Here is a 22,202-nt window from a genome sequence, read left to right on the forward strand (position 1 = left end):
AAGCCAATTTTTTTTTTGAAACCAAAGGCAAAAAAGGACCCCAGGACAAGATTGAGGGTGGAATTCCATGTCTAAAAATGGTGTTGCTTCCACTTTTTAAAAATCAAGCCTTTTTGGTGCCGGGGGAAGAAAACGCATGACTCCGCGGTCAGGAAAATGCTTCCCAGGAACCAAACTCTTTTCTGAAGCCAATTTTTTTTTTTGAAACCAAAGGCAAAAAATGACCCCAGGACAAGATTGAGGGTGGAATTCCATGTCTAAAAATGGTGTTGCTTCCACTTTTTAAAAATCAAGCCTTTTTGGTGCCGGGGGAAGAAAACGCATGACTCCGCGGTCAGGAAAATGCTTCCCAGGAACCAAAATCTTTTCTGAAGCCAATTTTTTTTTTTTTGAAACCAAAGGCAAAAAAGGACCCCAGGACAAGATTGAGGGTGGAATTCCATGTCTAAAAATGGTGTTGCTTCCACTTTTTAAAAATCAAGCCTTTTTGGTGCCGGGGGAAGAAAACGCATGACTCCGCGGTCAGGAAAATGCTTCCCAGGAACCAAACTCTTTTCTGAAGCCAATTTTTTTTTTTTGAAACCAAAGGCAAAAAAGGACCCCAGGACAAGATTGAGGGTGGAATTCCATGTCTAAAAATGGTGTTGCTTCCACTTTTTAAAAATCAAGCCTTTTTGGTGCCGGGGGAAGAAAACGCATGACTCCGCGGTCAGGAAAATGCTTCCCAGGAACCAAACTCTTTTCTGAAGCCAATTTTTTTTTTGAAACCAAAGGCAAAAAAGGACCCCAGGACAAGATTGAGGGTGGAATTCCATGTCTAAAAATGGTGTTGCTTCCACTTTTTAAAAATCAAGCCTTTTTGGTGCCGGGGGAAGAAAACGCATGACTCCGCGGTCAGGAAAATGCTTCCCAGCAAGCAAACTCTTTTCTGAAGCCAATTTTTTTTTTGAAACCAAAGGCAAAAAAGGACCCCAGGACAAGATTGAGGGTGGAATTCCATGTCTAAAAATGGTGTTGCTTCCACTTTTTAAAAATCAAGCCTTTTTGGTGCCTGGGGAAGAAAACACATGACTCCGCGGTCAGGAAAATGCTTCCCAGGAACCAAACTCTTTTCTGAAGCCAATTTTTTTTTTGAAACCAAAGGCAAAAAAGGACCCCAGGACAAGATTGAGGGTGCAATTCCATGTCTAAAAATGGTGTTGCTTCCACTTTTTAAAAGCAAGCCTTTTTGGTGCCGGGGGAAGAAAACGCATGACTCCGCGGTCAGAAAAATGCTTCCCAGGAACCAAACTCTTTTCTGAAGCCAATTTTTTTTTTTTAAAACCAAAGGCAAAAAAGGACCCCAGGACAAGATTGAGGGTGGAATTCCATGTCTAAAAATGGTGTTGCTTCCACTTTTTAAAAATCAAGCCTTTTTGGTGCCTGGGGAAGAAAACGCATGACTCCGCGGTCAGGAAAATGCTTCCCAGGAACCAAACCCTTTTCTGAAGCCAATTTTTTTTTTGAAACCAAAGGCAAAAAAGGACCCCAGGACAAGATTGAGGGTGGAATTCCATGTCTAAAAATGGTGTTGCTTCCACTTTTTAAAAATCAAGCCTTTTTGGTGCCGGGGGAAGAAAACGCATGACTCCGCGGTCAGGAAAATGCTTCCCAGCAACCAAACTCTTTTCTGAAGCCAATTTTTTTTTTGAAACCAAAGGCAAAAAAGGACCCCAGGACAAGATTGAGGGTGGAATTCCATGTCTAAAAATGGTGTTGCTTCCACTTTTTAAAAATCAAGCCTTTTTGGTACCTGGGGAAGAAAACGCATGACTCCGCGGTCAGGAAAATGCTTCCCAGGAACCAAAATCTTTTCTGAAGCCAATTTTTTTTTTTTGAAACCAAAGGCCCAAAAGGACCCCAGGACAAGATTGAGGGTGGAATTCCATGTCTAAAAATGGTGTTGCTTCCACTTTTTAAAAATCAAGTCTTTTTGGTGCCTGGGGAAGAAAACGCATGACTCCGCGGTCAGGAAAATGCTTCCCAGGAACCAAACTCTTTTCTGAAGCCAATTTTTTTTTTGAAACCAAAGGCAAAAAAGGACCCCAGGACAAGATTGAGGGTGGAATTCCATGTCTAAAAATGGTGTTGCTTCCACTTTTTAAAAGCAAGCCTTTTTGGTGCCGGGGGAAGAAAACGCATGACTCCGCGGTCAGAAAAATGCTTCCCAGGAACCAAACTCTTTTCTGAAGCCAATTTTTTTTTTTTAAAACCAAAGGCAAAAAAGGACCCCAGGACAAGATTGAGGGTGGAATTCCATGTCTAAAAATGGTGTTGCTTCCACTTTTTAAAAATCAAGCCTTTTTGGTGCCTGGGGAAGAAAACGCATGACTCCGCGGTCAGGAAAATGCTTCCCAGGAACCAAACCCTTTTCTGAAGCCAATTTTTTTTTTGAAACCAAAGGCAAAAAAGGACCCCAGGACAAGATTGAGGGTGGAATTCCATGTCTAAAAATGGTGTTGCTTCCACTTTTTAAAAATCAAGCCTTTTTGGTGCCGGGGGAAGAAAACGCATGACTCCGCGGTCAGGAAAATGCTTCCCAGCAACCAAACTCTTTTCTGAAGCCAATTTTTTTTTTGAAACCAAAGGCAAAAAAGGACCCCAGGACAAGATTGAGGGTGGAATTCCATGTCTAAAAATGGTGTTGCTTCCACTTTTTAAAAATCAAGCCTTTTTGGTACCTGGGGAAGAAAACGCATGACTCCGCGGTCAGGAAAATGCTTCCCAGGAACCAAAATCTTTTCTGAAGCCAATTTTTTTTTTTTGAAACCAAAGGCCCAAAAGGACCCCAGGACAAGATTGAGGGTGGAATTCCATGTCTAAAAATGGTGTTGCTTCCACTTTTTAAAAATCAAGCCTTTTTGGTACCTGGGGAAGAAAACGCATGACTCCGCGGTCAGGAAAATACTTCCCAGGAACCAAAATCTTTTCTGAAGCCAATTTTTTTTTTTGAAGCCAAAGGCAAAAAAGGACCCCAGGACAAGATTGAGGGTGGAATTCCATGTCTAAAAATGGTGTTGCTTCCACTTTTTAAAAATCAAGCCTTTTTGGTGCCTGGGGAAGAAAACGCATGACTCCGCGGTCAGGAAAATGCTTCCCAGGAACCAAACTCTTTTCTGAAGCCAATTTTTTTTTTTGAAACCAAAGGCAAAAAAGGACCCCAGGACAAGATTGAGGGTGGAATTCCATGTCTAAAAATGGTGTTGCTTCCACTTTTTAAAAATCAAGCCTTTTTGGTTCCTGGGGAAGAAAACGCATGACTCCGCGGTCAGGAAAATGCTTCCCGGGAACCAAACTCTTTTCTGAAGCCAATTTTTTTTTTTTTGAAACCAAAGGCAAAAAAGGACCCCAGGACAAGATTGAGGGTGGAATTCTATGTCTAAAAATGGTGTTGCTTCCACTTTTTAAAAATCGAGCCTTTTTGGTGCCGGGGGAAGAAAACGCATGACTCCGCGGTCAGGAAAATGCTTCCCAGGAACCAAACTCTTTTCTGAAGCCAATTTTTTTTTTGAAACCAAAGGCAAAAAAGGACCCCAGGACAAGATTGAGGGTGGAATTTCATGTTTAAAATGGTGTTGCTTCCACTTTTTAAAAATCAAGCCTTTTTGGTACCTGGGGAAGAAAACGCATGACTCCGCGGTCAGGAAAATGCTTCCCAGGAACCAAAATCTTTTCTGAAGCCAATTTTTTTTTTTGAAACCAAAGGCAAAAAAGGACCCCAGGACAAGATTGAGGGTGGAATTCCATGTCTAAAAATGGTGTTGCTTCCACTTTTTAAAAATCAAGCCTTTTTGGTGCCGGGGGAAGAAAACGCATGACTCCGCGGTCAGGAAAATGCTTCCCAGCAACCAAACTCTTTTCTGAAGCCAATTTTTTTTTTGAAACCAAAGGCAAAAAAGGACCCCAGGACAAGATTGAGGGTGGAATTCCATGTCTAAAAATGGTGTTGCTTCCACTTTTTAAAAATCAAGCCTTTTTGGTACCTGGGGAAGAAAACGCATGACTCCGCGGTCAGGAAAATGCTTCCCAGGAACCAAAATCTTTTCTGAAGCCAATTTTTTTTTTTTGAAACCAAAGGCAAAAAAGGACCCCAGGACAAGATGGAGGGTGGAATTCCATGTCTAAAAATGGTGTTGCTTCCACTTTTTAAAAATCAAGCCTTTTTGGTACCTGGGGAAGAAAACGCATGACTCCGCGGTCAGGAAAATGCTTCCCAGGAACCAAAATCTTTTCTGAAGCCAATTTTTTTTTTTGAAGCCAAAGGCAAAAAAGGACCCCAGGACAAGATTGAGGGTGGAATTCCATGTCTAAAAAGGGTGTTGCTTCCACTTTTTAAAAATCAAGCCTTTTTGGTGCCGGGGGAAGAAAACGCATGACTCTGCGGTCAGGAAAATGCTTCCCGGGAACCAAACTCTTTTCTGAAGCCAATTTTTTTTTTTTTTGAAACCAAAGGCAAAAAAGGACCCCAGGACAAGATTGAGGGTGGAATTCAATGTCTAAAAATGGTGTTGCTTCCACTTTTTAAAAATCGAGCCTTTTTGGTGCCAGGGGAAGAAAACGCATGACTCCGCGGTCAGGAAAATGCTTCCCAGGAACCAAACTCTTTTCTGAAGCCAATGTTTTTTTTTGAAACCAAAGGCAAAAAAGGACCCCAGGACAAGATTGAGGGTGGAATTCCATGTCTAAAAATGGTGTTGCTTCCACTTTTTAAAAATCAAGCCTTTTTGGTGCCTGGGGAAGAAAACGCATGACTCCGCGGTCAGGAAAATGCTTCCCAGGAACCAAACTCTTTTCTGAAGCCAATTTTTTTTTTTGAAACCAAAGGCAAAAAAGGACCCCAGGACAAGATTGAGGGTGGAATTCCATGTCTAAAAATGGTGTTGCTTCCACTTTTTAAAAATCAAGCCTTTTTGGTACCTGGGGAAGAAAACACATGACTCCGCGGTCAGGAAAATGCTTCCCAGGAACCAAAATCTTTTCTGAAGCCAATTTTTTTTTTTGAAGCCAAAGGCAAAAAAGGACCCCAGGACAAGATTGAGGGTGGAATTCCATGTCTAAAAATGGTGTTGCTTCCACTTTTTAAAAATCAAGCCTTTTTGGTGCCTGGGGAAGAAAACGCATGACTCCGCGGTCAGGAAAATGCTTCCCAGGAACCAAACTCTTTTCTGAAGCCAATTTTTTTTTTGAAACCAAAGGCAAAAAAGGACCCCAGGACAAGATTGAGGGTGGAATTCCATGTCTAAAAATGGTGTCGCTTCCACTTTTTAAAAATCAAGCCTCTTTGGTTCCTGGGGAAGAAAACGCATGACTCCGCGGTCAGGAAAATGCTTCCCGGGAACCAAACTCTTTTCTGAAGCCAATTTTTTTTTTTTTGAAACCAAAGGCAAAAAAGGACCCCAGGACAAGATTGAGGGTCGAATTCCATGTCTAAAAATGGTGTTGCTTCCACTTTTTAAAAATCGAGCCTTTTTGGTGCCGGGGGAAGAAAACGCATGACTCCGCGGTCAGGAAAATGCTTCCCAGGAACCAAACTCTTTTCTGAAGCCAATTTTTTTTTTGAAACCAAAGGCAAAAAAGGACCCCAGGACAAGATTGAGGGTGGAATTCCATGTCTAAAAATGGTGTTGCTTCCACTTTTTAAAAATCGAGCCTTTTTGGTGCCGGGGGAAGAAAACGCATGACTCCGCGGTCAGGAAAATGCTTCCCAGGAACCAAACTCTTTTCTGAAGCCAATTTTTTTTTTGAAACCAAAGGCAAAAAAGGACCCCAGGACAAGATTGAGGGTGGAATTCCATGTCTAAAAATGGTGTTGCTTCCACTTTTTAAAAATCAAGCCTTTTTGGTTCCTGGGGAAGAAAACGCATGACTCCGCGGTCAGGAAAATGCTTCCCGGGAACCAAACTCTTTTCTGAAGCCAATTTTTTTTTTTTTTGAAACCAAAGGCAAAAAAGGACCCCAGGACAAGATTGAGGGTGGAATTCAATGTCTAAAAATGGTGTTGCTTCCACTTTTTAAAAATCGAGCCTTTTTGGTGCCGGGGGAAGAAAACGCATGACTCCGCGGTCAGGAAAATGCTTCCCAGCAACCAAACTCTTTTCTGAAGCCAATTTTTTTTTTGAAACCAAAGGCAAAAAAGGACCCCAGGACAAGATTGAGGGTGGAATTCCATGTCTAAAAATGGTGTTGCTTCCACTTTTTAAAAATCAAGCCTTTTTGGTTCCTGGGGAAGAATACGCATGACTCCGCGGTCAGGAAAATGCTTCCCAGGAACCAAACTCTTTTCTGAAGCCAATTTTTTTTTTTTTGAAACCAAAGGCAAAAAAGGACCCCAGGACAAGATTGAGGGTGGAATTCCATGTCTAAAAATGGTGTTGCTTCCACTTTTTAAAAATCAAGCCTTTTTGGTGCCTGGGGAAGAAAACGCATGACTCCGCGGTCAGGAAAATGCTTCCCAGGAACCAAACTCTTTTCTGAAGCCAATTTTTTTTTGAAACCAAAGGCAAAAAAGGACCCCAGGACAAGATTGAGGGTGGAATTCCATGTCTAAAAATGGTGTTGCTTCCACTTTTTAAAAATCAAGCCTTTTTGGTGACTGGGGAAGAAAACACATGACTCCGCGGTCAGGAAAATGCTTCCCGGAAACCAAACTCTTTTCTAAAGCCATTTTTTTTTTGAAACCAAAGGCAAAAAAGGACCCCAGCACAAGATTGAGGGTCGAATTCCATGTCTAAAAATGGTGTTGCTTCCACTTTTTAAAAATCGAGCCTTTTTGGTGCCGGGGGAAGAAAACGCATGACTCCGCGGTCAGGAAAATGCTTCCCGGGAACCAAACTCTTTTCTGAAGCCATTTTTTTTTTTTTGAAACCAAAGGCAAAAAAGGACCCCAGGACATGATTGAGGGTGGAATTCCATGTCTAAAAATGGTTTTGCTTCCACTTTTTAAAAATCAAGACTTTTTGGTGACTGGGGAAGAAAACACATGACTCCGCGGTCAGGAAAATGCTTCCCGGAAACCAAACTCTTTTCTGAAGCCATTTTTTTTTTTGAAACCAAAGGCAAAAAAGGACCACAGGACAAGATTGAGGGTGGAATTCCATGTCTAAAAATGGTGTTGCTTCCACTTTTTAAAAATCAAGCCTTTTTGGTTCCTGGGGAAGAAAACGCATGACTCCGCGGTCAGGAAAATGCTTCCCAGGAACCAAACTCTTTTCTGAAGCCAATTTTTTTTTTTTTGTAACCAAAGGCAAAAAAGGACCCCAGGACAAGATTGAGGGTGGAATTCCATGTCTAAAAATGGTGTTGCTTCCACTTTTTAAAAGCAAGCCTTTTTGGTGCCGGGGGAAGAAAACGCATGACTCCGCGGTCAGAAAAATGCTTCCCAGGAACCAAACTCTTTTCTGAAGCCAATTTTTTTTTTTTAAAACCAAAGGCAAAAAAGGACCCCAGGACAAGATTGAGGGTGGAATTCCATGTCTAAAAATGGTGTTGCTTCCACTTTTTAAAAATCAAGCCTTTTTGGTGCCTGGGGAAGAAAACGCATGACTCCGCGGTCAGGAAAATGCTTCCCAGGAACCAAACCCTTTTCTGAAGCCAATTTTTTTTTTGAAACCAAAGGCAAAAAAGGACCCCAGGACAAGATTGAGGGTGGAATTCCATGTCTAAAAATGGTGTTGCTTCCACTTTTTAAAAATCAAGCCTTTTTGGTGCCGGGGGAAGAAAACGCATGACTCCGCGGTCAGGAAAATGCTTCCCAGCAACCAAACTCTTTTCTGAAGCCAATTTTTTTTTTGAAACCAAAGGCAAAAAAGGACCCCAGGACAAGATTGAGGGTGGAATTCCATGTCTAAAAATGGTGTTGCTTCCACTTTTTAAAAATCAAGCCTTTTTGGTACCTGGGGAAGAAAACGCATGACTCCGCGGTCAGGAAAATGCTTCCCAGGAACCAAAATCTTTTCTGAAGCCAATTTTTTTTTTTTGAAACCAAAGGCCCAAAAGGACCCCAGGACAAGATTGAGGGTGGAATTCCATGTCTAAAAATGGTGTTGCTTCCACTTTTTAAAAATCAAGCCTTTTTGGTACCTGGGGAAGAAAACGCATGACTCCGCGGTCAGGAAAATACTTCCCAGGAACCAAAATCTTTTCTGAAGCCAATTTTTTTTTTTGAAGCCAAAGGCAAAAAAGGACCCCAGGACAAGATTGAGGGTGGAATTCCATGTCTAAAAATGGTGTTGCTTCCACTTTTTAAAAATCAAGCCTTTTTGGTGCCTGGGGAAGAAAACGCATGACTCCGCGGTCAGGAAAATGCTTCCCAGGAACCAAACTCTTTTCTGAAGCCAATTTTTTTTTTTGAAACCAAAGGCAAAAAAGGACCCCAGGACAAGATTGAGGGTGGAATTCCATGTCTAAAAATGGTGTTGCTTCCACTTTTTAAAAATCAAGCCTTTTTGGTTCCTGGGGAAGAAAACGCATGACTCCGCGGTCAGGAAAATGCTTCCCGGGAACCAAACTCTTTTCTGAAGCCAATTTTTTTTTTTTTGAAACCAAAGGCAAAAAAGGACCCCAGGACAAGATTGAGGGTGGAATTCTATGTCTAAAAATGGTGTTGCTTCCACTTTTTAAAAATCGAGCCTTTTTGGTGCCGGGGGAAGAAAACGCATGACTCCGCGGTCAGGAAAATGCTTCCCAGGAACCAAACTCTTTTCTGAAGCCAATTTTTTTTTTGAAACCAAAGGCAAAAAAGGACCCCAGGACAAGATTGAGGGTGGAATTTCATGTTTAAAATGGTGTTGCTTCCACTTTTTAAAAATCAAGCCTTTTTGGTACCTGGGGAAGAAAACGCATGACTCCGCGGTCAGGAAAATGCTTCCCAGGAACCAAAATCTTTTCTGAAGCCAATTTTTTTTTTTGAAACCAAAGGCAAAAAAGGACCCCAGGACAAGATTGAGGGTGGAATTCCATGTCTAAAAATGGTGTTGCTTCCACTTTTTAAAAATCAAGCCTTTTTGGTGCCGGGGGAAGAAAACGCATGACTCCGCGGTCAGGAAAATGCTTCCCAGCAACCAAACTCTTTTCTGAAGCCAATTTTTTTTTTGAAACCAAAGGCAAAAAAGGACCCCAGGACAAGATTGAGGGTGGAATTCCATGTCTAAAAATGGTGTTGCTTCCACTTTTTAAAAATCAAGCCTTTTTGGTACCTGGGGAAGAAAACGCATGACTCCGCGGTCAGGAAAATGCTTCCCAGGAACCAAAATCTTTTCTGAAGCCAATTTTTTTTTTTTGAAACCAAAGGCAAAAAAGGACCCCAGGACAAGATGGAGGGTGGAATTCCATGTCTAAAAATGGTGTTGCTTCCACTTTTTAAAAATCAAGCCTTTTTGGTACCTGGGGAAGAAAACGCATGACTCCGCGGTCAGGAAAATGCTTCCCAGGAACCAAAATCTTTTCTGAAGCCAATTTTTTTTTTTGAAGCCAAAGGCAAAAAAGGACCCCAGGACAAGATTGAGGGTGGAATTCCATGTCTAAAAAGGGTGTTGCTTCCACTTTTTAAAAATCAAGCCTTTTTGGTGCCGGGGGAAGAAAACGCATGACTCTGCGGTCAGGAAAATGCTTCCCGGGAACCAAACTCTTTTCTGAAGCCAATTTTTTTTTTTTTTGAAACCAAAGGCAAAAAAGGACCCCAGGACAAGATTGAGGGTGGAATTCAATGTCTAAAAATGGTGTTGCTTCCACTTTTTAAAAATCGAGCCTTTTTGGTGCCAGGGGAAGAAAACGCATGACTCCGCGGTCAGGAAAATGCTTCCCAGGAACCAAACTCTTTTCTGAAGCCAATGTTTTTTTTTGAAACCAAAGGCAAAAAAGGACCCCAGGACAAGATTGAGGGTGGAATTCCATGTCTAAAAATGGTGTTGCTTCCACTTTTTAAAAATCAAGCCTTTTTGGTGCCTGGGGAAGAAAACGCATGACTCCGCGGTCAGGAAAATGCTTCCCAGGAACCAAACTCTTTTCTGAAGCCAATTTTTTTTTTTGAAACCAAAGGCAAAAAAGGACCCCAGGACAAGATTGAGGGTGGAATTCCATGTCTAAAAATGGTGTTGCTTCCACTTTTTAAAAATCAAGCCTTTTTGGTACCTGGGGAAGAAAACACATGACTCCGCGGTCAGGAAAATGCTTCCCAGGAACCAAAATCTTTTCTGAAGCCAATTTTTTTTTTTGAAGCCAAAGGCAAAAAAGGACCCCAGGACAAGATTGAGGGTGGAATTCCATGTCTAAAAATGGTGTTGCTTCCACTTTTTAAAAATCAAGCCTTTTTGGTGCCTGGGGAAGAAAACGCATGACTCCGCGGTCAGGAAAATGCTTCCCAGGAACCAAACTCTTTTCTGAAGCCAATTTTTTTTTTGAAACCAAAGGCAAAAAAGGACCCCAGGACAAGATTGAGGGTGGAATTCCATGTCTAAAAATGGTGTCGCTTCCACTTTTTAAAAATCAAGCCTCTTTGGTTCCTGGGGAAGAAAACGCATGACTCCGCGGTCAGGAAAATGCTTCCCGGGAACCAAACTCTTTTCTGAAGCCAATTTTTTTTTTTTTGAAACCAAAGGCAAAAAAGGACCCCAGGACAAGATTGAGGGTCGAATTCCATGTCTAAAAATGGTGTTGCTTCCACTTTTTAAAAATCGAGCCTTTTTGGTGCCGGGGGAAGAAAACGCATGACTCCGCGGTCAGGAAAATGCTTCCCAGGAACCAAACTCTTTTCTGAAGCCAATTTTTTTTTTGAAACCAAAGGCAAAAAAGGACCCCAGGACAAGATTGAGGGTGGAATTCCATGTCTAAAAATGGTGTTGCTTCCACTTTTTAAAAATCGAGCCTTTTTGGTGCCGGGGGAAGAAAACGCATGACTCCGCGGTCAGGAAAATGCTTCCCAGGAACCAAACTCTTTTCTGAAGCCAATTTTTTTTTTGAAACCAAAGGCAAAAAAGGACCCCAGGACAAGATTGAGGGTGGAATTCCATGTCTAAAAATGGTGTTGCTTCCACTTTTTAAAAATCAAGCCTTTTTGGTTCCTGGGGAAGAAAACGCATGACTCCGCGGTCAGGAAAATGCTTCCCGGGAACCAAACTCTTTTCTGAAGCCAATTTTTTTTTTTTTTGAAACCAAAGGCAAAAAAGGACCCCAGGACAAGATTGAGGGTGGAATTCAATGTCTAAAAATGGTGTTGCTTCCACTTTTTAAAAATCGAGCCTTTTTGGTGCCGGGGGAAGAAAACGCATGACTCCGCGGTCAGGAAAATGCTTCCCAGGAACCAAACTCTTTTCTGAAGCCAATTTTTTTTTTGAAACCAAAGGCAAAAAAGGACCCCAGGACAAGATTGAGGGTGGAATTCCATGTCTAAAAATGGTGTTGCTTCCACTTTTTAAAAATCAAGCCTTTTTGGTTCCTGGGGAAGAATACGCATGACTCCGCGGTCAGGAAAATGCTTCCCAGGAACCAAACTCTTTTCTGAAGCCAATTTTTTTTTTTTTGAAACCAAAGGCAAAAAAGGACCCCAGGACAAGATTGAGGGTGGAATTCCATGTCTAAAAATGGTGTTGCTTCCACTTTTTAAAAATCAAGCCTTTTTGGTGCCTGGGGAAGAAAACGCATGACTCCGCGGTCAGGAAAATGCTTCCCAGGAACCAAACTCTTTTCTGAAGCCAATTTTTTTTTGAAACCAAAGGCAAAAAAGGACCCCAGGACAAGATTGAGGGTGGAATTCCATGTCTAAAAATGGTGTTGCTTCCACTTTTTAAAAATCAAGCCTTTTTGGTGACTGGGGAAGAAAACACATGACTCCGCGGTCAGGAAAATGCTTCCCGGAAACCAAACTCTTTTCTAAAGCCATTTTTTTTTTGAAACCAAAGGCAAAAAAGGACCCCAGCACAAGATTGAGGGTCGAATTCCATGTCTAAAAATGGTGTTGCTTCCACTTTTTAAAAATCGAGCCTTTTTGGTGCCTGGGGAAGAAAACGCATGACTCCGCGGTCAGGAAAATGCTTCCCGGGAACCAAACTCTTTTCTGAAGCCATTTTTTTTTTTTTGAAACCAAAGGCAAAAAAGGACCCCAGGACATGATTGAGGGTGGAATTCCATGTCTAAAAATGGTTTTGCTTCCACTTTTTAAAAATCAAGACTTTTTGGTGACTGGGGAAGAAAACACATGACTCCGCGGTCAGGAAAATGCTTCCCGGAAACCAAACTCTTTTCTGAAGCCATTTTTTTTTTTGAAACCAAAGGCAAAAAAGGACCACAGGACAAGATTGAGGGTGGAATTCCATGTCTAAAAATGGTGTTGCTTCCACTTTTTAAAAATCAAGCCTTTTTGGTTCCTGGGGAAGAAAACGCATGACTCCGCGGTCAGGAAAATGCTTCCCAGGAACCAAACTCTTTTCTGAAGCCAATTTTTTTTTTTTTGTAACCAAAGGCAAAAAAGGACCCCAGGACAAGATTGAGGGTGGAATTCCATGTCTAAAAATGGTGTTGCTTCCACTTTTTAAAAATCGAGCCTTTTTGGTGCCGGGGGAAGAAAACGCATGACTCCGCGGTCAGGAAAATGCTTCCCAGGAACCAAACTCTTTTCTGAAGCCAATTTTTTTTTTGAAACCAAAGGCAAAAAAGGACCCCAGGACAAGATTGAGGGTGGAATTCCATGTCTAAAAATGGTGTTGCTTCCACTTTTTAAAAATCGAGCCTTTTTGGTGCCGGGGGAAGAAAACGCATGACTCCGTGGTCAAGAAAATGCTTCCCGGGAACCAAACAATTTTTTGAAGCCAAATTTTTTTTTTTTTAAACCAAAGGCAAAAAAGGACCCCAGGACATGATTGAGGGTGGAATTCCATGTCTAAAAATGGTGTTGCTTCCACTTTTTTAAAATCAAGCCTTTTTGGTTCCTAGGGAAAACAATGCGTGAGTCCACGATCAGGAAAATGCTGCCCAGGAACCAAACTCTTTTCTGAAGCCAATTTTTTTTTTATTGAAACCAAAGGCAAAAAAGGACCCCAGGACAAGATTGAGGGTGGAATTCCATGTCTAAAAATGGTGTTGCTTCCACTTTTTTAAAATCAAGTCTTTTTGGTGCCTGGGGAAGAAAACGCATGACTCCGCGGTCAGGAAAATGCTTCCCAGGAACCAAACACTTTTCTGAAGCCAATTTTTTTTTTTGAAACCAAAGGCAAAAAAGGACCCCAGGACAAGATTGAGGGTGGAATTCCATGTCTAAAAATGGTGTTGCTTCCACTTTTTAAAAATCGAGCCTTTTTGGTGCCAGGGGAAGAAAACGCATGACTCCGCGGTCAGGAAAATGCTTCCCAGGAACCAAACTCTTTTCTGAAGCCAATGTTTTTTTTTGAAACCAAAGGCAAAAAAGGACCCCAGGACTTGATTGAGGGTGGAATTCCATGTCTAAAAATGGTGTTGCTTCCACTTTTTAAAAATCAAGTCTTTTTGGTGCCTGGGGAAGAAAACGCATGACTTCGCGGTCAGGAAAATGCTTCCCAGGAACCAAACTCTTTTCTGAAGCCAATTTTTTTTTTTTAAACCAAAGGCAAAAAAGGACCCCAGGACAAGATTGAGGGTGGAATTCCATGTCTAAAAATGGTGTTGCTTCCACTTTTTAAAAATCAAGCCTTTTTGGTGCCGGGGGAAGAAAACGCATGACTCCGCCGTCAGGAAAATGCTTCCCGGGAACCAAACTCTTTTCTGAAGCCAATGTTTTTTTTTTTGAAACCAAAGGCAAAAAAGGACCCCAGGACAAGATTGAGGGTGGAATTCCATGTCTAAAAATGGTGTTGCTTCCACTTTTTAAAAATCAAGTCTTTTTGGTGCCTGGGGAAGAAAACGCATGACTCCGCGGTCAGGAAAATGCTTCCCAGGAACCAAACTCTTTTCTGAAGCCAATTTTTTTTTTGAAACCAAAGGCAAAAAAGGACCCCAGGACAAGATTGAGGGTGGAATTCCATGTCTAAAAATGGTGTTGCTTCCACTTTTTAAAAATCGAGCCTTTTTGGTGCCGGGGGAAGAAAACGCATGACTCCGCGGTCAGGAAAATGCTTCCCAGGAACCAAACTCTTTTCTGAAGCCAATTTTTTTTTTGAAACCAAAGGCAAAAAAGGACCCCAGGACAAGATTGAGGGTGGAATTCCATGTCTAAAAATGGTGTTGCTTCCACTTTTTAAAAATCAAGCCTTTTTGGTGCTGGGGGAAGAAAACGCATGACTCCGTGGTCAGGAAAATGCTTCCCAGGAACCAAACTCTTTTCTGAAGCCCTTTTTTTTTTTAAACCAAAGGCAGAAAAGGACCCCAGGACATGATTGAGGGTGGAATTCCATGTCTAAAAATGGTGTTGCTTCCACTTTTTAAAAATCAAGCCTTTTTGGTGCCTGGGGAAGAAAACGCATGACTCCGTGGTCAGGAAAATGCTGCCCAGGAACCAAACTGTTTTTTGAAGCCAAATTTTTTGTTGAAACCAAAGGCAAAAAAGGACACCAGGACAAGGTTTGGGGTTGAATTCCATGTTTAAAAATGGTGTTTGTTGCAGTTGTTAAAAATCGAGCCTTTTTGGTGCTCGGGGCAGAAAACGTGTGACTCCGCGGTCAGTGGAAGTAGAGTGAAGTAGAGATGGAGCTCTTGCCTCACAATCAGGAGATTGTGAGTTCGATCCTAGGTAGAGGCAGATGTAGGGTCTCCTGCTTGGGAAGGGGGTTGGGCTAGATGTCCTATAAGGTCCCTTCCAACTCTGTTAATCTGTTATGTAAAAAATGCATGCTGGCCCTTCTGTGCATGATCATCAGATTTCTAACTCTAAGAATCCACCACTGGATTCCATCCAAGGAATCCATTAGTGCTGCCCCTCACCATGGAAAAAGATTACCACGCCAGTTTATGGCCTTTGAAAACAAAACGAATGTAAACAAGAGGAAAAAAATCAGAATAGAAACATCCTCTTTGTCTGGCTACACCCCTCAACAGATGTTGCCTAAGTATTTTAATGCACAGGAGGGCCTTGTGACCTTATGGATGCCTCTCACCCTTTAATTACAACTGCTGGCACGGCAACGTGTGACGTAAAAGATTTCGATGCCAGGTCTGATTTTCACACTAGAATTTAGAATAACAGAGTTGGAAGGGACCTTGGAGGTCTTCTAGTCCAACCCCCTGCTTAGTCAGGAAACCCTACACCACTTCAGGCAAATGGTTATCCAACATCTTCTTTAAAACTTCCAGTGTTGGAGCATTTACAACTTCTGGAGGCAAGTTGTTCTACTGATTAATTGTTCTAACTGTCAGGAAATTTCTCCTTAATTCCAGTTTGCTTCTTTCCTTGATTAGTTTCCACCCATTGCTTCTTAATCCTGCCTTCAGATGCTTTGGAGAATAGTTTGAGTCCCTCTTCTTTGTGGCAGCCCCTTGAGATATTAGAAAGCTGCTATCATGTCACCCCTAGTCCTTCTTTTATAAGACTAGGTAAAGGTAATGTGCTAGTCATTCCCGACTCTAGGGGGCAGTGCTCATCTCTGTTTCAAAGCCGAAGAGCCAGCGCTATCCAAAGATGTCTCCGTGGTCAAGTGGCTGACATGACTAATCGCCAAAGGCACAAAGAATGCTGTTACCTTCCCACCAAAGGTGGTCCCTATTTTTCTACTTTTCTACCTATTTTTACATGCTTTCGAACTGCTAGGTTGGCAGAAGGTGGGACAAGGAACGGGAGCTCACCCCGTTACGCGGCGCTAGGGATTCGAACCGCTGACCTGCCAATCTTTCGATCAACAAGCTCAGCATCTTAGCCACTGAGCCACCACGTCCCTTTTTATCAGACTATACACACCCAGTTCCAGCAACTGTTCTTTATATGTTTTAGCCTCCCGTTCCCTAATCATCTTTGTTGCTCTTCTCTGCACCCTTACAATCCAGAGTTCCAACCACATAATCACGCCACGGTGGTGTGCTCTTCAGGGTTTGATGGTATTTCCAAAATGAAATTGTTGAGGTCTCTGCCATATCTGCAGCCAACAATCCTCCCAGCTTTTATTTTTACATATTTAGAGCAGGGACTTAGCAGAAACGGACTGGTATCCTTAAACACCAGACCTTTATTCAACGTGGAATTGTGTCACGATGGCACAATTGATTAGATGAGATTTGCAAGCCGAACAGTTAAGATGCCACCGTCTGTCGCGGGGATCAGAACAAAAGCCTTTAAACTCCCCATCTTGTCATGAAAACCCATTTGGGCTTCAAACAAATTCCTTTTAATATCGGCCACTTTCCACCGAGGCAACAAGTAAGGGTCACTCACAAATATAGTCTTAACGGCTCAGGTTTGCTTTTGGTAACGCTGAAAAGTGGAGGGAGGCAGGGGTAGGATTCAGAAATTTTAGCAACTGGTTCTCTGCCCAGTTGCTGGATGGGCATGGCCATGGTGGGCATGGCCTACTTGGCCTCCTGCACCATGGGCGGGTGTTTTTGCCCTCCCCAGGCTCCAGAGGCTTTCCTTGAGCCTCCGGGAGGACAAAAACAGCTTCCCCTGGGCTCCGGAGGCCCTCTGGAGGCCAGAAATGGACCCATTTCTGGACTTCCGGAATTTCCATTAGGCCCGTTTTTTGTCCTCTCAGAGCCTCCATGTAGGCCCTGAATTTACCTGACATCCAAAACGGGCTGCATGGAAACTCCTGGGAGGGGCGTGGTGGGGTGGGTGGGGTCAGCTAATCTTGCAACAACTGGTTCGGCAAACCAGATTAAAATTAATATCCGGTTCGCCTGAACTGGTCCAAACCAGCTGAATCCCACCCCGGGGGGAGGGGAGGGACATTTCTCCAGCAAATTCTCCGTATTCCGTTGTATTTGCAAAAATGGGTATTTCTTCTTCCCAAACCTGGCAGCCTTGTCAGAACAAGAAGGTTTTAGATAAGAAAACAAGGCCAGATATTTTAAAGACCCATCCATTTCAGGGTGGGAGAAGATCAGCAGCTATTTAAGAGGCAGCTTTCCAAGTTGGGTTGTGCTGTGAAGAATGCAGAAAACCAGCTCTGAAATAAGAAACCCCTCTTTGAAATCTCGTCTCTGTTGGAAATGTTGTAACCGTCCATTCGTAAGCCTTAAGTCCACCGCTGTTTGCATCTGCAATGCAGAGGAATAATGCTAGACCCCTACCTTGCAAGATTGTCGTAAGATGAAGCACTTTGAACTTTTTTTAAGAGAGAGAGAGAAAGGAGGAAGAGGAAGAGGAAGAAGAAGAAGAAGAAGAAGAAGAAGAAGAAGAAGAAGAAGAAGAAGAAGAAGAAGAAGAAGAAGAAGAAGAAGAAGGTCACTAATTTTTCCTGACCTGACCCATCTCATAAGCCTGAAGATTTATTATCTGTGGTGTCCTTAATGCTCTCTAAACTTGGTGGTTTTCTTGCAGACATTTCATTATCCAACTAGGTAACTTCATCAGTCCTAGAAGGAGAGTGGGGTTTGCTCTGTTTATATACTAGTGGCTTGCCATGTCGGTGTTGGTGGTAGTGATCTTAGTGGTTCCTTGATTAGGCTGTTATTTACCATTTGATTGTCTGAGCTGATATGTTTATTGTCTCCGAGAGCTAACGAATGCTCGGTAATGAATAGCAGTCTCTCCTTCCCTTATTTTCACTCTGATGTTAAATGTTCATTCTTTATATTTTACTTCCGTGCTATTCAGATATGAATGTCTACACTTTGGGTAGGGCTAGTCTTGTGGTGATCAGAAAAACGAAATCCATAGCAGCTGATCTATCTTGGAACCACATGTAGCCACCTCGAAAAAGAACCACAATTTGTGTGTATCTATAATACAGGAGGTTTTACTGCCTTTATTTTCTCCGTACAAGCTTCCTCTTCTATTCCTTTTTATTTGTTCTCTATGTAAATAATTGATGCCCAATCTTTTTTTTTTCTGAGCAACTCTCACAGTAGTTAACAGAATAATGGAAGAAGAAGAAAGGGGCTTGCCCGCAAGTGTAGAAGTTACAAGTTGTGACACCAAAGGAAACGGAGATGGGGAAGCCAAAGGAGAAATCAGTCAGGGCAAACTCACTCTTTTGTAGTGCGGCAAACTCACCGCACTACAAAAGAGAGCTACCTACTGCTTCTTGGTGAAAAACTACCACCTCAGCAGCTCTGGCTGCTAAATTGGAAAGATGCTTCATAACCAAGCAATTGGCAGGCACAAAATCAATCTTGCTTTCCTATCTGTATTTGTATTTATTAGTTTATCAAACACGTACAAGATAGCAGGTATAAATATAAACATGGATATGAACGCAAGAAATGAATACAGATAAATGGGAACAGTAGAACAGGGATGGTAGGCACATTGGTGTCCTTATCCACGGCCCCTTTACGGACCTCCTAGGAATGGGATGAGGTCCACGGTAGACAGTTTAAGGTTGAAGTTATGGGGGTTTAAGGATGTAACAACGGAGTCAGGTAGAGCATTCCAGGCGTTGACCACTCTGTTGCTGAAGTCGTATTTTCTGCAATCGAGTTTGGATACCTTGAGTTTGTATCGATTGTTTGCCCAAGTATCATTGAGGTTGAAGCTGAAGAAGTCATTGACAGGTAAGACATTGTAGCAGATAATTTTGTGTACTGTGCTTAGATCAGACCACAGGCGGCCCAATTCCAGATTGTCCAAGCCCAAAATTTCAAGTCTGGTGGCATAAGGGATTCTATTGTGAGTAGAGGAGTGGAGTAGTCTTCTTGTGAAGTACCTCAGGACCCGCTCAATTGTATTAATGTCCAATATACAGTGTGGATTCCAGGCAGATGAGCTGTATTCGAGAACTGGTCTGGCAAACTATGCCCTAGTTAGCAATACAATGTTACCTGAGAAGAAGCTTCGCAAAACTATCAGCGAGTGTTATTCATCGCTCTCAGCACCGTTTCCCTGTGCTCTACGCTCTGCTGGTTGGTTAACACAACAATATCCTTAACAGCGAGGCCTCCAAGTATAGTGAAGAACAAGCCAGAATATGACTCAGACTAAAATATAAATACAAGCTCTTACTCTGAACATATCATCCCTTAAAACCTCTTTTGTTAAATTAGTGCACCCTAAACAATGTCATCGTTTTTATTTTGTCTGCTCCTAGAAAAGCCTCTTAAAAAGGGACATGGTGGCTCAGTGGCTGAGACGCTGAGCTTGTCGATCAAAAGATCGGCAGTTTGGCGGTTCGAATCCCCAGTGCCATGTAATGCGTCACTGCCCTGAGTCCTGCTGGAGAAGGGCGGTATACAAATTAAAACAAATAAATAAATAAATAAATAAAATAAATGGGGTGAGCTCCCGTTACTTGTCCCAGCTTCTGCCAACCTAGCAGTTCAAAAGCACGTAAAAAACGCAAGTAGAAAAATAGGGGCCACCTTTCGTGGGAAGGTAAGAGCGTTCCGTGCACCTTTGGCATTGAGTCATGCAGGCCATATGACCACAGAGACGTCTTCGGACAGCGCTGGCTCTTCGGCTTTGAAACGGAGATGAGCACCACCCCTTAGAGTCAGGAACGACTAGCACATATGTGAGAGGGGAACCTTTACTTTTACCTAGAAAAGCCATCCCAATGGCGGCATTTTTTCTCTGAGGCTATCTGGAAACCTGATTTTTCTTTTTTTTTCTCTTTTTTAATGAGATGGAGTTAGGATACAGTCAGGATTGATGATTTGGGAAATCTGCACCCTGCCCACGTTCGACAAAGAAAGATTTTTAAAAAGCTGAGAATATTTGAAACCCACTGGTTCTATTTTAAGTTGGCGTGGAAAGATATCAGATTTGAGAGTGGAGGTTGAAGGTTTATTCGTTTTATATAATGTAGCCATGGATATGAAAATGATTAATGCATTCCCAGGAGAAAATAAACCCCAAAATAAAACTACCGTTTCTCTATTCCATATTGTAGGGTTTTGGGTTTTTTTCTCCATTTTATTTTAAAGGAAGGCATAATGCTAGCCAGTCTTCAGGCCTAGGACCGAGTGCATTGTGGGAAATCCAAAATAGAGAAGCACTTCCACCAGATGCTTATAGAGGTGGGACAGCGCCTGCCGAGTTTAATATTAATGCTCCATTTTATTGCTGAGCCATGGAGGAGAGGTTAGCAATACCAAGCAAAGTTAAGGCAGAAACCTGGAGAAAACAGGACCTTGGAGAGCTCCAAATGGATCTTCTCAAAGGACAAAAGACGAATGTTCTCTCAGCAACATTGGCAACGTTAAGACCAGGGGGTGGGATTCAGAAGTTTTAGCAACAGGTTCTCTGCCTGGTTGCTGGGTGGGCGTGGCCATGGTGGGCGTGGCCTACTCGGCCTCCTGCACCATGGGAGGGGGCGTTTTCACCCTCCCCAGACTCCGGAGGCTTTTCTTGAACCTCCGGGAGGGTGAAAATGGCCTCCCCTGGGCTCCAGAGGCCCTGCAGAGGCTGGAAACAGGCCCGTTTCTCTCCCAGAGCCTCCATGTGGGCCCTGCGCTTACCTGGCATCCAAAACGGGCTGCATGGAGATTCCTGGGAGGGGAGAGGCAGGTTGGGCAGAGTCAGCGAGTCCTTGCAACTACCGGTTCGGTATCACCCTGTTATGAGGCACTGGGGATTCAATCTTTTTATTTATTTATTTATTTATTTATTTATTTATTTATTTATTTATTTTTTAATTTGATTTATATGCCGTCCTTCTCCGGAGACTCAGGGCGGCTTACAATGCGTTAAGCAATAGCCTTCATTCTTTTGTATATTTTATACAAAGTCAGCTTATTGCCCCCACAAACTGGGTCCTCATTTTACCTACCTTAGAAAGGATGGAAGGCTGAGTCAACCTTGAGCCTTGGAGAGATTCGAACCAGCAGAAATTGCAGGCAGCTGTGTTAATAACAGGGTGCACTAAACCCCTGTACTATCAAGGCTCTTTTTTTTTTCTGCCAAACTGCCGACCTTTCAATCAACAGGCTCAGCGTCTTAGCCCCTGAGCCACCACATCCCTCTAGAGACAATTTTGAGCCGTTCCACATCAGGGAAGAAATACAGCAGATGCAGCTTCTCTGGGGCTGTGTAGGAAAAGTTGTATGGACAGTAGTACATGCCAGGCTATCGATGTTAAGGGAGTATTTTTTTTTCCCCTCTTTTATTTGGATGCTGTCCAAAGGGAGCCTTGAGATACATAAATCATGTCATGCTTTGCCACCCGTGATCTTGTAGGAAAGTTAGGGAACTGTCAGAGATGGACAACAGAGAGCAGATAGGATCAGCAAGAGGAACAGCAGAAAATGTCATCCTATCTCTCATATCCAGGATGGGCGGCAAGCATTTTTAAACATTTTTAAAAAAAATATTTTAACTGCTATCGGACCTGGAGATGCCAGGGAAGTGTGGAAACCCATTAAAAAGCTGTATTTCGTGCAAGTTTTTCTATTCGCAGCTGTCAAACCGCCATGCCATACCGTGATGCAATAAGTGAGGACGCTTTCTATTGTGGACCGGTAAAAGGAGATCTTCAGTTGTTGTTCCACCCTGTTTTTACACAAGACCCTAAGGAAATGGAGTCTCTGTTGGGCCTTCCTGACCACCTGGATGTCAGCACTCCAAACTACATTTGTTCCAGTGCTGATATAAGGAGGAGAAGAGGGGGCAGCTGGCAAGAGGACGCTTGACTTTTCACCTACTTATTTTCCCTGAAGATAATATCCCCTAGGAGATGGGATGGGAGGGGGGGACATTCCTGGGAGCTGAAGTAGTAGATATGGGGAGAGTGATTTGGAAGATGGCCAATGAGACGCAGAGAATTGGGGAATGGAAAGGGAAGGTTTGGGGACAGGAAGTCAGTATTGGCTACGACGAAGTCAGGGGACAGATTGTCATGCTTAGTAAATGAAAGATTTCATCAAAGACTATTTGTTTGGAAATGCAATTTATTTGAGACGACACCGAAACCTGACACTGGATTGTGTTGTTTTTCCAGGTGAGGTCTTCGCTGAGATGGACTCCCAGGAATTTAAAAGAGGAAACTCTCTCTACACAGCCCCCTCAATGTAAAGAGAATGACAGTGGCATTAAGCAGGACAAAAATGGACGTCCAAACCTGTACCTTGAGCATGGCCATGGAATCTAATCCCGTTTTACAAGCCGGAACTAAAATTGA

The sequence above is a fragment of the Pituophis catenifer genome, unplaced genomic scaffold (assembly GCF_029215685.1).
Source record: "Pituophis catenifer annectens isolate HBS135680 unplaced genomic scaffold, rPitCat1.0.hap2 SCAF_11, whole genome shotgun sequence".
In the NCBI taxonomy this organism is placed as follows: domain Eukaryota; kingdom Metazoa; phylum Chordata; class Lepidosauria; order Squamata; family Colubridae; genus Pituophis; species Pituophis catenifer.